The sequence below is a fragment of the Anser cygnoides genome, chromosome 2 (genome assembly GCF_040182565.1).
Source record: "Anser cygnoides isolate HZ-2024a breed goose chromosome 2, Taihu_goose_T2T_genome, whole genome shotgun sequence".
NCBI classification, from domain to species: Eukaryota; Metazoa; Chordata; class Aves; order Anseriformes; family Anatidae; genus Anser; species Anser cygnoides.
The window spans coordinates 157,316,425-157,332,797 of record NC_089874.1 but is presented as its reverse complement, the minus strand read 5'-3'; the positions used below and the strand labels follow the sequence as shown (position 1 = coordinate 157,332,797).

At 38.3% G+C, this 16,373-nt stretch overlaps 1 long non-coding RNA gene across 1 annotated transcript; it reads right to left on the bottom strand.

Moving 5' to 3' along the window:
• Positions 1–1,350: 1,350 nt before the first annotated feature.
• On the bottom strand, positions 1,351–3,100 carry LOC106043270 (uncharacterized). Its single transcript, XR_001211598.3, has 3 exons — positions 2,989–3,100; positions 2,671–2,739; positions 1,351–2,582 (listed from the first exon to the last, which is right to left on the bottom strand). It is a non-coding gene; the product is annotated as an uncharacterized lncRNA (long non-coding RNA).
• Positions 3,101–16,373: the final 13,273 nt, after the last annotated feature.

The following is a 16,373-nucleotide window of genomic DNA, read 5'->3' as shown; positions in this document are numbered from 1 at the left end:
GAAACCTAGACTCAGTTGCCCAGGTCTACGTCCGGATGGCTTTGAATATTTCCAGAGTAGGAGAATCCACAACCTCTCAGAGCAACCTGTGCCAACGCTTGATCACCTGCACAGTAAAGTGTTTCCTAATGTTTAGAGGGAGCCTCCTATATTCTAGTTTGTGCCCATTGCCTCCTGTCCTGGCACCACTGAAAAGAGCCTAGCTTCATCTTCTTTTGAAACTCCCTTCAGATATTTATAGACAATGATAAGATCCACCCTGAACCTTTTCTTCTTCGGGTTGAACAGTCCCAACTGTCTGAGCCTCTCTCATAGGAGAGATGCTCCAGCAGTCCCTTCATCATCTTGATGGCCCATAGAACTGGACTTCCTTCAATATATCCGTGTCTCTCTTATACTGGGGAGCCCAGAACTGGACACAGTACTCCAGATGTGTCCTCACCAGTGCTGAGTAGAGGGGATCACCTCCCTCAGCCTGCTGGCAATACTTTGCATAATGCAGCCCAGGATACCATTAGCCTTCTTAGTAATAAGAGCACATTGTTGACTCATGTTCAATTTGATGTCTACCAGGACCCCCAGCTCCTTTTCTGCAAAGCTGCTTTCTAGAATGTACACTCCGTCCCAGGAATCAAAGATGGTTTAATGACACGTGGAGTACATCTTTATAGTGCATATTCACTACCGCGGTGTTTCTTGTAGGCTTAGGCAGGCCTTGACTTCACCTACCATTTCCAGGCTTTTCAACTATACTTAATGATTTTCAATTGTATTTCATGATCATGTAGGTAGTGGAGTGCATGCAGCGAAGGGCTACTAAGATGATTCAGGGACTGGAGCGTCAGTCATACAAGGGTCCTGGAGAATCCATCATATGAGGAGAGGCTGAGAGACCTGGGCCTGTTTAGCTTGGAGAATAAAGGACTGATGGGGATCTCATCAATGTGTATAAATATCTGAAGGGAGAGCGAAGAAGATGATGCCAGACTCTTTTCGGTTGTGCCCAGGACAAGAGGCAACGGGCACAAACTGAAGCACAGGAAGTTCCAGCTGAATATGAGAGGGCATTTCTTTACTTTGAGGGTGACAGAGCACTGGGACTGGTTGCCCAGAGAGGTTGTGGAGTCTCCTTCTCTGGAGATATTCAAAACCCGCCTGGATGCCATCCTGTGCAATGTGCTCTAGGTGACCCTGCTTGGCAGAGAGAGTGGACTAGATGATTTCCAGAGGTCCCTTTCAACCTCAACCATTCTGTGATTCTGTGATTTCTGCATCAAATCCATTGAATACTGCTTGACAGTTCTGTAGAATGTCATTCTCAACTTTATTAAAAATCTTCGAAGGATAGAGAACATATGAAAAATATTGCATTTTTTAATAAACTTCAATAATAATAATTTTGGATGCTATATAACTTACTTATGTGAGTTTTCATTATTTAGATGAAATATACAATTGAATTTGAATAGACTATGCATGATATGAGAAAACTTGTGAGATTTGATTTTCCTTAGCATTACTTGTTTAGATTTAAAATAATAATAATAATAAAAATAATAAATTATTGTACATTTCTATGTAATCAACAATTCAATGATCAGCAATTACCATACTAGTGTGATTAGAATAATTATTTTTTATCCAGCATTTTTTGGTTATGGATCTTGAAATATTTTGTAATGGAATCAAAGATCAGTTAACCCATGTAAAAGTTGCAAGATATACAGTACAGATACAAATACAGTAGTGATCCATGGAAAAACACGAAGACATGAATATAACCCTTATGCTTCCTTTCTTTTCCCGACAGACCAAACAAGAGTTTGGAGTTCCTTTGATATCTTCAAAGAACAGAATATTCAAGTTAAATTTCCCCAAGTCCTCTTTCTAGTTCTCACCAGCTTTAGAAGTCCAAAAGCCTCTGTGATTTTGAACTTTGAAAACGTTGTTAAATTATCCCAAAGCATTAATTGTGTTCAACACCTACTTCTTCGTCGACCTCTAACTTTCAATGCTGAGAAACGTTATCTTCTATCGTGGAGTGCCTTCACCTGCTGTTGTAAATCACAATATCAATGTATATTTCCCTTGAACATAGGAACATTCTGCAATTAAGGAGGTGGGAAGAGAGAGGAAATTTTCTGTGACTTTTGTGCCACAATATAAACTTCATACAGACCATGCTGATGGGACATGCTGATTTCTACTCTGACAGCCTTAAAGGTTGCTTAGTGTTTTGCAGACCTCATCTCTGAAGGCTTTTCAATCACATCACTTCCAATGTACACACTTTAGTAGCTGCCTTAATAAGCTGAGGTTTCATAAAAGTCACTTATGTTGAGAAAAAGCTTGTACATTGCTCACAAGGTTCTTTCTTCCACCAACCTTACAGCCCCCACGTCAATGAGGAAGGGAACAATCACACAAAGTAAAGAGCAAAGGATTTTTTATAAGAATTGCTTAGTAGTGGGGCTGATTGACTCCCTCTGACACCTTAAAGCTTCCTGGATCCGGTAATGCCTTTCCTGAAGCCACTGCTGGGTCTGGTTGATAAGGGTACTTGAAATGCTGAAAGCTGTGATCTTGTTAAAAAGGGTCAAAAGAAGCAATCTTAGTAACGTTTCAATGGTTGGATTATTGCTACTGAAGAGAGCAGTAAATGCCACTTACAACTAAATTTTCCACTTCATCCGAGGTGCAGATAACTGTTCTTCTGATACCTTTCCCCCAAGGAAAGCTCTGCAGCAGTAGGCAAAGAAAAGTAATTACATATTTAAAGGTACATCTGTATTATATAAATTCAGTGTACTGAAGGTGAATAAATAAACATACCCACAAACACAAAAACAAGGAAATTATTAAAAAAAAAAAAGATTTACAGAGATTTTATTTAATTTCTTTGATTAAATGAGGAAAACTCTCCTAAGTAACTCAAAAATGTTTAAAATCAACCAAGATGTGTAACTGTATTTAGAGATTTTCTTTTACCTGTGTGCTGAATCTTAAAATGTCTCATTTTTTTCTTGACACTGCTGCTTCACAAACAGACACCTTATTATCCAGGATATATTACATTCATATTTTTTCCTTCCTGTTTGTCTCTGTTTGCCTTTCCTAAATGTAAATCATGAGCTGGAGGTGCTGGATTCATTCTTGACCAGTCACAGGGAGAAACAGAGGGGAACATCCTATCAATGATAAACAGTAGATTTGTCTGGTCATGATCTGGAATAAGACGAACCCAGAAGATATTCTACTTCTTTAAACAGAATTGTGCAGTCTATCTTTGAATCAGCAAGGCTTGTTATTTACAGAATACAGACAATTTCTGACTCTCAGAAATAAATAAGCATAATACCCATTTTTTGAATGAATTTTGAAATGATACTGGTAGTGTAGATACGACCTGATATGGTGGGATTGCCCAGGTTTTGAAAGATTTTTCTCCAAGCAGAAGGTACTCAACATCATAGGATAAGTCAAATTCAAGGCAGCTTGAAGTATTTCTAGAAGGCTGAGGAGAGAGACAACACTGCAGATGCTCTCTGCTGCATTGGTCTCATGTCTTTTTCTAATTATTCTCTAACTCAGAACAGGTTCCATGCAATGAATTGATATCATAGATTCATAGAATGGCTTGTTTTCTACTGGAACGTGGTCACTGCTGCCCAGACTGCCTCCAATCTTAACCTCTTTAATGAGTTTATCTGCACTGGTGAGCACCACATCCAGTAGTGCTTCTCCTCTGCTTGGTTTTTCTAACACCTGGACAAGGAAGTTATCTTCGATACTCCCTAGGAGTCTCCTGGATTGCTTACAGCCTGCTGTGTTGTTTTCCCAGCAGGCATCTAGGTGGCTGAAATCCCCTATCAGTATGTGAGCCTGCTAGTGCTTCTTATAGCTGAGGCAAGAAGGACTCGTTAACATGCTCCCCTTGATCAGCTGGTCTATAGTAAACCCCAGCCACAAGGTGTCCTTTATTGGTCCAGTCCTTAACTTTTACCCACAAGCTCTCAACTTGTTCATGGTTGTTCCTCTGAGCAGCTCTTGGCAATCTATCAATTTCTTAACATAGAGGGCAACATCTTCCCCCTACCTTCCCTGCCTCTCTCTTCTGAAAAGCCTATTGCCCGTGTATATTGCTTATATTTTGCTAATATATTGCTTGTATTTTGCTTATATATTGCTTTATAGCTTATTGAAGTATTCCAGTTGTGTGATTTGTCCTACCACATTTCCATGATAGCAATTAAATCATAGTTTTCTAATTGCACTGTAGTTTCCAACTCTTTCTTCTTGTTTCCCAAGCTGCATGCATTGGTGTAGAGGCACTTCAGCTGGGCTACCAGCTGCATCACCTTTTTAGAGAAGCCCTCCGTAATTCCTTTGAGACAAGTCACAGATTGGTCACCTATTGGTTCCTAAAGTGTCAGTGTTTCCTGGTTCTTCTCTGTCACTCATTCCCTTCCCCTGCTGAATCTAGTTTAAAGCTCTGCTAATTAGTCCAGCCGGCTTGCTGCCCAGATATGAGGCAGCATACTTGATCTTACTCAACAGTATATGGGGAACAACAACGCTGAATTTTGTGCACAGAGGAGAGATTGTAGAGAGGTTAAAAGTCTGGAGTGATGCTCAGACCTGAGCTAATACTACTGTACAGCAATAGGATGATTTACATCTCACATCTGGCTGTTTCAGAGTCTGCACATAACAAACTTGTGTCTGACTCAAGTATTTTTGTAGGTGTCGTGTTTGGCTGGGATAAGGTAATTTTCTTCCTAAAGGCTTGAATGATGTTCCATTTGGGATTTTTGATTAAAACAGTTGTGATAACACTAAAACTATGTTTTAGTTGTTGCAGAGCAGTGCTTAAACAGAGCTGAGGACTTTCCTACTTCTTGTACTGCCCTGCCAGCAAGGAGCCTGGGGATGCACAAAAAGCTGGTGAGAGTGAGTGGCTGTGTGGTCCTTAGCTGCTTGCCAGGGTTAAACTACAACAGTAGGCAACGCTGCGTATGATGGAGTCTGAATCAAAGAGAGGAATTTGAACATAAAAACAAAAAAATAAAAGGAAGAAAAAAAAAATCAGCTAGCATTTAAATACCATATGTCTTTCAAGACCAAACTGGATAAAGACCTGTGTAACCTGCTCTGATGCCACAGCTGTCCTTGCAAATTTGGGGCTAGAGACTTCTGAAGTCTCTTCCAGCCTGAATTATCTATCCTATGATACCATGGTCCCAAACTGCCTGCTGAAATGATCCTCCAAACCTAATCCAGATCTCCCATTGACTCCTAAAATACATCATTTTAAATCCCAGCTTGTGGACATTAAATAATTGGAGTGGAGGGGAAAGAAAATAATCTTTATTTAGCTTCTGCTGGTGCTAGCTAGACTGATGTCCCTGACCTGTGTCTCACTCTCAGCTGCAGCATGTGGCCAGAACTGCCTCTTGACAAATCTTGACAAAGCTGAGGATCTTCATGCCAAGATACAGTCACAAACTAAATATTTGTCTGTATTGATAATTAGACTTCAACCAGGATGTTATCTTTAAAAGTGCCAGAAGACTTATAACATACCGAGCACTAGACAGAAGGTTTTCTGTAGAAGATACAGAAAGAAGTAAATAAAGAGAGAAGGAGTGGGAGTGCTTAACAGAACATAGAATTTAGAGCACTTCCTAAATTATGCCCAGACATATGCCCAGATCCAGGATAGTAGATCCCATCACAGAAAGTGTTTTATGAAGAAGATATATATATTTCTTTTAATCTTAATCTTAATCAATTTAATTTATTTATATTATTTTCTTAAATTCAATTTACAGATATTTTTGTATTCTGATAAGGAGAGAAAGCAAGTGTGGAAATGAATATCTATCCTAGTGGTTAGGGCAGTCCCTAATAGGATTTTATGTAGTTATTTTTCAGCGCAAAGTAATGCATTACCTATAGCCCAGGTGAGTTCCCAATATAGAAATTTATAAATGCATATTTTATATGTATGTTATTAATGATATCAAAATACAAATAAGGTATAATAAATAACAATTGAAACAAGCCCTGCATTACATTTTAAAAAATCACTGTATGTTTCTGCAATGTCTAGGGTGGACAAAATGCCAGAAAAAAAAAAAAAAAAAAAAAAAAAAAACAGTTCTCAGTGTGCTTGGGGGTTGGAAAAACATTTGTTTGATTGATGGTCTGTTTTTTTTTTTTTTCCTTCTTTTTTGAACTATTTTATTCCTTTCCTTTCCTTTCCTTTCCTTTCCTTTCCTTTCCTTTCCTTTCCTTTCCTTTCCTTTCCTTTCCTTTCCTTTCCTTTCCTTTCCTTTCCTTTCCTTTCCTTTCCTTTCCTTTCCTTTCCTTTCCTTTCCTTTCCTTTCCTTTCCTTTCCTTTCCTTTCCTTTCCTTTCCTTTCCTTTCCTTTCCTTTCCTTTCCTTTCCTTTCCTTTCCTTTCCTTTCCTTTCCTTTCCTTTCCTTTCCTTTCCTTTCCTTTCCTTTCCTTTCCTTTCCTTTCCTTTTTTTTTTTTTTTTTTTTTTCCTGAGCATTCTACTTTTTACTTCCTCTATTATCTTACAGTTATTTCTGCATCCTGACCTGCAGTGTGTTCTCACTGTGACACTGGCTTGAGTTCATCACAGTTTGCTCAAATGCTCTGCAGACTATATTCACAAGTCTTTTCTGTTGAGGGACTTAATTTAGTGAAACTGGATAATGCTAAGCAGGCTGTCAGAGACACTTTAGTGCTTTTTACTGACTACTTGTGGAGGTAAAATACTTCATTTAAGGGGACTGGTTCATTTCCCAACAATTTCTTCTGTTCTTAACATAACCTTCCATTTCTATTTCACATATTTAAAACACTATATATGAGGTTTATCTGTGTCAAGATAGACAAGATGCTAAATAAGTCACACCAGTCTTGAGCACTAGTAACAACTGCATTATCTCTTTCATAAAAGCAAAAAGTTTAGATGCTTTCTAGAATATCAACTCTCACTACTGCTTGTAGTATAGCACAAGCCACCACATAGAATTCACCTGTTCCAGCTTTTTCCCCCACTTTATAGGAGGTTGTACTGACCAGTGTTTCAAAACTCTAGTTTGATGGCCAACATGATAGCCATAACATCTGCACGCAGTTGTTCCTTGCAAAGTTGACTGTTTCTGCTCTGCAGCAGAGACCTGCTAGAAACGTGGTTCATAACTAAAATAAAGTTTTTTTAATGCTCAGCAGTCCCTATCAACAGAGAGATTACTACTGTGACTCCTTATATCTCGTATAAGAAATAAAACCATATGTTTGTTTTAACAGGACTCTTTTTTTAATACCAACCAGAACATAACTACCTACATGTGTCTAGGAACAGTTCATATCTAGAGCCTTCCAGCATGCTCCTGTTTATTGTTACGTATCTGAAGTTAAACAGCAGACATTCATGTTAACCAACAGGTATCTTGAGCATTAGCACAAGGCCCACTATGGCAGTCAGAGTTTGCTCAAAATTGCTAACTTTGAATATAATGTCTCCCACAAGACTCCTAGTATGTCCTCATCCTTTTTACATACCAAACTACTGAAATATAAAACTTATTTTGGCTTGCAAAAATTAAGAGGTCATGGCATGTTCAAACCCTGTGCTCCCGAACCAACACTCAAAGTAGTAATGGCATTTACAGAAATATGTTTATCAATATGTTATCACAAAGTACATCATTGTGCATGTTATCGTGTATGCCTCATTTAAATGCAATTTGATGTTTCATGAAGTTGTAATAAATAAAATATTAATGAGCAATTAAGTGCTTGCTCTGTCATTTCAATCACTAATTAAAATTTCCATAGTATTTTGTGATAATGTACCTGCTGACTAAGAAAAAAAAAAGAAAGGTATCTTGTAAAGGGATTTACATTGTGAGTGTTTGGTGTACTCCAGCATGATCTTGCAATTATTGTGGAATTCTTTTTTAGAACTTTTTAAAGCCATACCACCTGGGGAATAAAATTGCACATGAAAAATTTCTATCTGCCATCTGTTCATATTTGGAAACAGGTGGGGGTTCAGATAGATGTGGGGCCAATATTATGTTTGACAGGATGATCTTTTGTTGAAGGCACTAATTTAAGATTGAGAAGCTTTGTGCTACACTGTCTTTGAAAAAAGAGTTTCTGAATAGTCTTGAGTCAATCATTTAGTCTCATTCTTCATCTGTGTAACTAAAGTAATCTTAATGATGATTTTTTGGGGATTTCATTATCATTGATAAAGATAGGTTCACTAGACTAGAGGAAGTTGACTAGGAATCAGTGATCAAGATCTTATTTTTTTAATGTGTGCTGAACAAAGGATGATCTAAAATTACAAGAAGAATGGTTTACCCCAAGGAACTAAACTTCAGATTATAGCTAAGAGTAAAGTTAAAATTGTAATTAAGAATATGAATGATAATTGGGAGTTCTATAGGAGAAGTTTAATGGAGGTGCTGATAAAACTGCACGTTTTCAGTCAAGAAAGAGTAAAGACTAATTTTATGAATTTTCAGATATTTTAGCCCTACCATAATCCAAAAAACACAAGCAAATAAATTATTTACTCCCTCTCTGTCAAATCTTACTCTGATAGCAAACTGTATTGGTAAAGATATCTGCTTTAATATAGTACACATAGACATTTCACTTAACAAAACGTGATATTTCAACTTGAAAATATCAGCATACAGATCACAATATGTGTATTTAAAGGGTGAAGTATATCTATCTGACATTTTAATAAGTCAACATTCAGGTCAGGTTGAGTTTTATGTTAGCAGGATTCTGTAAAGATCAATAATTGGATCATACTCTATTCATACAATCATAGAATCGTAGAATCAGAATATCCCAAGTTGGAAGGGACCTACAAGGACCATCGAGTCCAACACCTGGCTCCACACAGGACCACCTCAAAAGCAAACTTTACGTCTGAGAGCGTTGTCCAAATACTTCTTGAACTCCAGCAGGCTCAGTGCCACGACCATTACCCCGGGGAACCTGCTCCAGTGCCCAACCACCCTTTCAAAGAAGAACCTTTTACTAATACCCAATCTCAATGTACTCTGATGCACCTTCATGCCATTTCCTTGGGTCCTGTCACTGATTACCAAAGAGAAGAGATCAGTGCCTCCCCCTCCATTCCCCTTGTGAGAAAGTTATATAAATCATGATGAGCGCTCTCCTGTCTCCTCTTCTGTAGGCCGAACAAAAAAAGTGACCTTAGCCACTACTCATACGTCTCGTCCTCTAGACCCTTCACCATATTTGTAGTCCTCCTCTGAACACTCTCTAACAGTTTCATGTTCTTTTTATACTGTGGTGCCCCAAACTGCACACAGTACTCAAGGTAAGGTTGCATCAGCGCAGAGCAGAGTGGGACAATCCCTTTCCTCAGTTGGCTACCAATGCAGTGCTTGATGCTCGCCAGGATACAGTTGGCCCTTTTGGATGCCAGGGTACACTGCTGGCTCATATTCATCTTGCTGTTGACCAAATATCCCAGATCATTTTCTGTGGGGCTGCTCTCCAACCTCTCATTCCCTGGTCTGTACATATATCTGGGATATACACCCATTGTATTTTGCATTTGCCTAGCTGCATGCTTGACATTTTTTCCAAAAGGGTACAGTGAGAAACAGTATTAAAAGCTTTGTTGAAATCTGAAATGAACGCATCAAATATCTTCCCCTGGTCAACTAGGTGGATAACCTTGTCAGAAAAGGAAATTAGGTTCATTAAACAGGACTTTTCCCTCATGAACTCACGCTGGCTGTGGCCAATGAATGCGTTGTCCTTCAGGTGTTTTTCAGTAACTCCCAGAATAATTTTCTCCATAATTTTACCAGTCACTGAAGTGAGACTGACAGGACTGTAATTACCAGGGTCTTCTTTCTTGCACTTCTTGAAAACTGGGACAACATTTGCCAGCTTCCAGTCAACTGGGATGTTTCCAGATTCCCAAGACCATTGACAAATGATTGAGAAAAGTCTCATGATGACATCAGCCAGCTCTTTGGGTACCCAGGTATGAATCCCATTGGGCTCTGTAAACTTAGATGCATCCAGCTGGAGCAGCAAATCCTGCAGAAGTTTGGAGTTGGCTGGGAGTTTATAATTCCTGCAGTCTGGGCCCTCCAACTCAGGGCTCCAGGGGTCCCAGAGCCCATCATGTTGCTGAAGACAGAGGCTAAGAAGGCATTAAATATCTCTGCTTTGTTTACTTCCCAATTTTTAAGGTGACCATCCTTCTCAAGTGATAGACCAATGTTATCTCAGCTCCTCCTTTTGCTGTCAACATATTTTAAAAAGCCCTTTTTATTGTATCCCACAGTACTAGACAGCTTCAATTGTAATTGTGCTTTGGCTGCACAAATTATCTCGCTACACAACAGCATCTCTCCCATGTCACCTGACCTCACTTCCAGTGTCCATACACTGACTTTTTCTGCCTAAACAATATTAACGTTGATCATCTGAAGTAAGAGTGAAACTACCGATGATAAAATTAGTGGATGACTCAAAGAAAGGTGTAGGAAAGATAAAAATAAATGTTAATACTAAAGTACAATACCAATTTAATTACTCTTATACAGCCTAATGAAATATTAGACATCCAAGAAAAAAGTTGTGTGTCATGCAGCCTGAAGGAATAGTTTCCCCCCTTAAAAGCAATGGCTCTGAAAAGACTTATTCATATTGGACAAGAAGCCCAGCATCAGCCTTCTCCACAAAGACATAGGAAAAGAAGACAGCAAAACCTCTGAATGCAACAGACACAGAAATGAGCCAGATCATTTTTTGTATTTGTTCTTGTTGTTAGGGTGTTTTTTTGTTTGTTTGTTTCTTTTTCTGTATAGTAGTTAGCATGATAGCATGACCAGTTCTGGTATCCATAATTTGGAAATGATATTGAAAAGTTTGAGAGAATTCAGAAAAAAATAGAAATAAAGAACTCCACCTATATATTCAAGGGGGTTAGAAAATCCCCTAAGACAGCAGACTACTTAAAAGCACAGACTTCTTAATTTATCTAAAATATGCTTAAGAATTTCATCAGTGTGTATTGCTAACAAAAATATCAGGAAACAAAGGGCTCTTCAATTTAATTTTTAAAGGCATAAAAAGAACTAACCAATGGATGGTAATATCTGAAAAATTCACCTGATTCACCTGAAAAATAAGGACCCCACACTTTTTTTTTGTTTCTGTTTTTGTTTTTGTTTTTGTTTTTGTTTGTTTGTTTGTTTTATTTTCCCAAAAGGTGAAGGTGAAACCTATTTGGAGTACACAATTAAAAAGTAGCTATTTATTTGTAAGAAGGATCCAGCTCAGGTCACTTAAACCTCTTATTTAAGAAACCTTTATGGATGACGAGCACTGCTTTCTTGGAAGTGGCTGAACACTTGCCTGCCGATGGGAAGTAGAGAATGAGTTCCTTGCTTTGTTTTGCTTGCACTTATGGCTTTTGCTTTAGCTGCTTGCCAAGGCTAAACCACAATGCGAGGTTAGCCATGTCTGTAAGAAAATACATGGTATTATGGCATTGCTGAAAAATCAAGTGGAAATTAATTACTGCAGAGCAGTGATTCAAAATGAATGCACCTTCTGAAGTAGAGATTATTGCATACATTTGGATGAAGCTCCCCACCTCACTCCCATCCCCCCCCTTCCCCCCCACCCCCCTTTCTTTTTTGGCCAAACTATAACATTATCTAGCTATACACCAGTCCTGATGAAATATTCTTAAGTTCAAGGCATATTTTTTTTTGAAAAGGAGTAGGTGAAAAGACATAGAGAAAGCTGTCACAAAGTGCTAAATATCCCAGGTTTCAGGACTTTGATTTGAGAAATAGAAGACTGTCAGTGCTGAATCTACTTGTCTTGCTTTTCTGTAAGCATCCTTACTATGTGAGTATAGGAAATCATTAGATGTGTCTTTTTCATATTATCTTGAAAGCAAAATTGTAGAGAAAATGGTCTCATTTTCATTTCACACTGCACTGGAGCACATCACCAAACCCACACACATTGTGCTTTTTTGCTGGTGGTGAAATGGTAATTTCATTTTTCTGGATATTTCTATGTAGCTGACTCCAACATTTATAAGAAAAGCCATGCTACTCAATTCACTCTTCCTCTTTGCCTCAGGAGGCAGGAATTATAAAATGATGGTGCTCCCCAAATCAGAGAATTGTTACTGAAGATATCATCCCCACTTGCCAATGAAACAAAGATACCTGTTATATCTTCTTGAATAATTTATAGTTTCTTTGAGAGAAATGGAGAGCCCAAACTTCAATCAGACCCAGTAGGGAAGGATTTGTCCTTGAATTACTACAGAAAAGTTCCTTTAGAAGTAAGTAGTGCCACAGTAAATATAAATAAAATAAAATAAAATAAAATAAAATAAAATAAAATAAAATAAAATAAAATAAAATAAAATAAAATAAAATAAAAATAAAATAAAATAAAATAAAAAAATAAAATCATGAAGTTATTATTGTTATTTATCTATTTATTTATGTATTTATTAGAGATGTACAAGAGTAAAAATAGAAAGAAGGTGTTTTCTTTTAAAATAAATTCTGCACTTGCCCCTTGGAGAGTCAGTCCAGCCACACCACTGCAGATACAAAGGGGGATCATACAGGCTTTGATATTTCTCTTCGACAATGCTGAAATGTAAGAAATGTCCTAAATTATCCAGAAGTGCCTCAACTTTTTGGACTTTCTGTTCTAGTGGACATGGTCTGAGCTATACTAAAGCCCTAGGGTGAGAGAGATGGACTGCAGTGCCAACGAACTCAGGCTGAGGTGCAGTATTGCTGCAGCCTCCTCCCCTATGTCAGAGAAAGGAAGACAAGGCTTGCTGGCTTCCTTCCCTTTTTCTTCCTTCCTTCCCTTCTTCTTTCCTTCGTTCTTAATCCCATCCTCCCCTTCTTACACCTCCTTCCCCTCTATGCATGGTTACATGCCTGCTGGTTCTACCAGTATTTCTTATGAGGAGGAAGGAAAGAGCAATACCAGAAAATGCTCCAGATCTGCCAAGACACAAAAGTGCACCTTTAACCTAGAATGTGACGTAAAATGAAATTGCAGGGAGAGAGTCCAACTAAGGTAAATCACTGAATGTGCTTAGCTGTGAACATCTCAAAACAGATTGTTCTTCTTCCCTTATAAATATGCTTTGTTGTTGTTGTTGTTGTTGTGTTTTGTGTGTTTGTTTGTTTGTTTTCAAAGTTGTGAAATGAAATCCTGTCTTCCAGGAAGTACATTGATTTTCTATCACCGCTGAGAAAACTTCAACAGATAGGCGAAAAACTGGAGTTTCTATTGACAAATTACCATCAAATGAGCCTTTAGCTATTTCCTCTACCCCACTGAAGCACTGCTGTGAAGGAACATGCCTTTCTATATAAAAAATGCTCTTAAAAAGGCCCAGTGTTGATGTTAATTCACTTCAGGGAAAGAAAGGCCTCTGGTTCATTTGTAATTTTCCTGGACTTTTGTTTCAATACACTTGGATGCAAACCAGCAAATTCGATAAAATTGTTATATTCTAATTTAGTGATATGTTTTCCATGCCTAATTAACTGCACAATTGTCCTTATATCCAATCTCAAGATTAATCTCTTTTTCCTGACATGTAAGATTTATAAAATTATTCCGTCTTCTTTTCTTATTTATTTTCTGTGCAACCTAGCTTTCGTAGGCATTAATATCTGAATATCTTTGCTGCAGTTATTTGTATGAATCTTCATGAATATTCAGTCAATGTCCTTCCTGGTACAGATGCTATGAACTGATTCTTTACCTCAATCAGAGTTTGTGAGGTATACACACTATGGGTTGTATATAAACAGGTGCTTACAGCAAATTGAGTTCTCAAGTTAGGAGCCTGAGCTTCCCCTGGGAAAACAGTAGAAACCCCATAGAGGTCACTACAACATCTTTCTTTGGGTACTGTCAATATACAGTGTTCCTTTGGGCACTATTTTAAGATAAATGAATGTCTCTCAAAATCTACACCTATCAGCAAACATTGTAAGTGCGTCTTGCTGCATAACACTAAATTATTTCAAGTTAAGGGCTCCATTGAAACTGGATCCAGTTATACCAGCTCTGAATTTGATTAGTTGGGAAAAACAAACAAACATACAAACAAAACCCCTAAAAAATAGGTTCAAACGTCACCCATAGACCAGCAGATTTGCCTGTGAAAATGACTCAGGCCACAGTGGGAAAAAACAGGACAGAGGTTGCAAAGCAGCCTGAACTATGCAGCCAACAGTTGATTGCTGAAGAGTTATAGTAGGGCTAACAAGACCACATGAGTAAATGTCTCATTACTGAGCTGAGTTTTGCATTTCAACAATTGGACCAGACCCTTAGTGGGTGTAAATCAGCATAAGTTGGCTGCAGATTTGGCACAATAATTTGTCAGACCTGACATTATTTGGGTGAACAATAGCCCTTTCTTTCATCCCATTCTTGCAAATAAGAAAGCAGTTTTGTGGAAAACTGACATTTCACTTCCATTCTGTGAGGAGAAATAAATCTAGCACTTAATCTTACTTGTGTTCATGTACAGCTTCCCCTCCCACTTGCTGTCCTTGTTGAACAAGAACTTAACAGGTTCAGGGCCTTGGGGCAAGGGTGTCAGGAGTAGCAATGTGGGCCTTAAAGCTAAGGTAGTTTGACAGTTGTTCCATTTCATAGCATTTCAGCAGTGAATTGAAATAGCTTAAGGAACAAATACTAACCTCAGACAATAGACTGTGATCCCCAATCACATTCTGCACTGAATTACCTTTGAAAACAAAATTATTTCAAATCATTTTGCTTCCTTCACTTACCTGTCAAGATCCAATATATGCCTTCAGTTTTTATTGCTGCTAATATTTTCATTGCTGTTAAAACAGACTGAATTTTCATCAGACAGTTATTTTTGAGAGAGAAAGAAAAATGGCAAAGTCTGATGTTCTAAACTGATTACTGGCCTTTTGATGAAAAGAAGCTGACAGCCCAACCTGCTTTACCTGAGAGAAAGCCCACAGAGCACATTATGTGGATGCATCGGGGTATCCATTTCTTTTAGATTGTTCCTCAGTACATTTGCTGATTTGCCATGCAGTTCTTTGCACCAGGGTAGGTGCATAAATTAACTGAGAGTCAGGATGAGGACTTAGAGTAGTAGTCAAAAAGTCAAATAACAGTATTATGACCCTCAAAACTCCTACTTAACTGTTATTTAGACTCCAAAGAAGTTCAGGTTTCAAGAGTGACACTCTTTGTGTATACATACAGAAACTTAAGTTGGAGAGGCCCACTGGAGATCCCACCTGCTCTGTGCATTCTACCTTTGAAGTAAGATCATGTTTTTAAGGTCTGTGACAAGTTGAGTTTTGAGTGTGTCCAAGAATGGAATCTTCATGGCTTCTCTGGATAGCCATGTTCTGTGGATAACTATTCCCATTGTAAAAGAATTTTCCTTTTGCCGGATAGAAATTTCCCTCTTACATCCTTGACAGTTGTTTTTTGTCCTTTCATTACATACTTCTGAGCAGAGTCTGGCTCCACCTTCTCTATAATTCACAATTAGGTCGTTGAAAACAGTCATTAGATGCTTTCAGAGCCTTTGCTTCTCCAGCTTAAAAAAACACGGCCTCTCCCGGTACCTTCTTGCTCCAACCTTCATATTAGAAGATATCTGCTGCACCAGCTTCAGTCTGATACCATGTCCCTTCTATGGGTACTGATAAATCAGACACAGTGTTCTACATCTCCCAAAGGCAAGGTCCTGCATTTGGTCATGTTAAGCTCCACGAGTTTTCTGTCAGCCCATCTCTCTAGCTTGTCAGGAATCCTCTTAATAGTGACTCTGCCCTCTAGGTTAATACAACTGCTCCTTTCAACTAGGTGTCAACCCCAGAATTGCTGCAGGGACATTCTCTCTAGCCGTTCATCTCGTTAATCAAGAAGTCAAAAACTACCAGCCCAGAAACATACCAGATTCTACCACCTAAGCCAACACAAGATATGGAAGCAGGATGGATCACCTCTGAGCAGTTTGACCTTGTGGTTCTCAGAGAAAGCATAAAGATTTATTCAGATGCTGTGAATACAGTAACGACCATTGTTTCTTTTAAAGTGCAAACAGATCAACTTCTTTTCAGAGGATTCACCTGTAAGACACACTTGTGCTTGAGCAGTTTCAAACTCACTGCTTTTCCTCATTGAAGCATATTCCCTGATAAGGAAACTATTAAGGACAAGGAAAAGTTAAGTTCCTGCTGAATTTGCTTCACTTTATAGAAGGGAACTAAGGATCA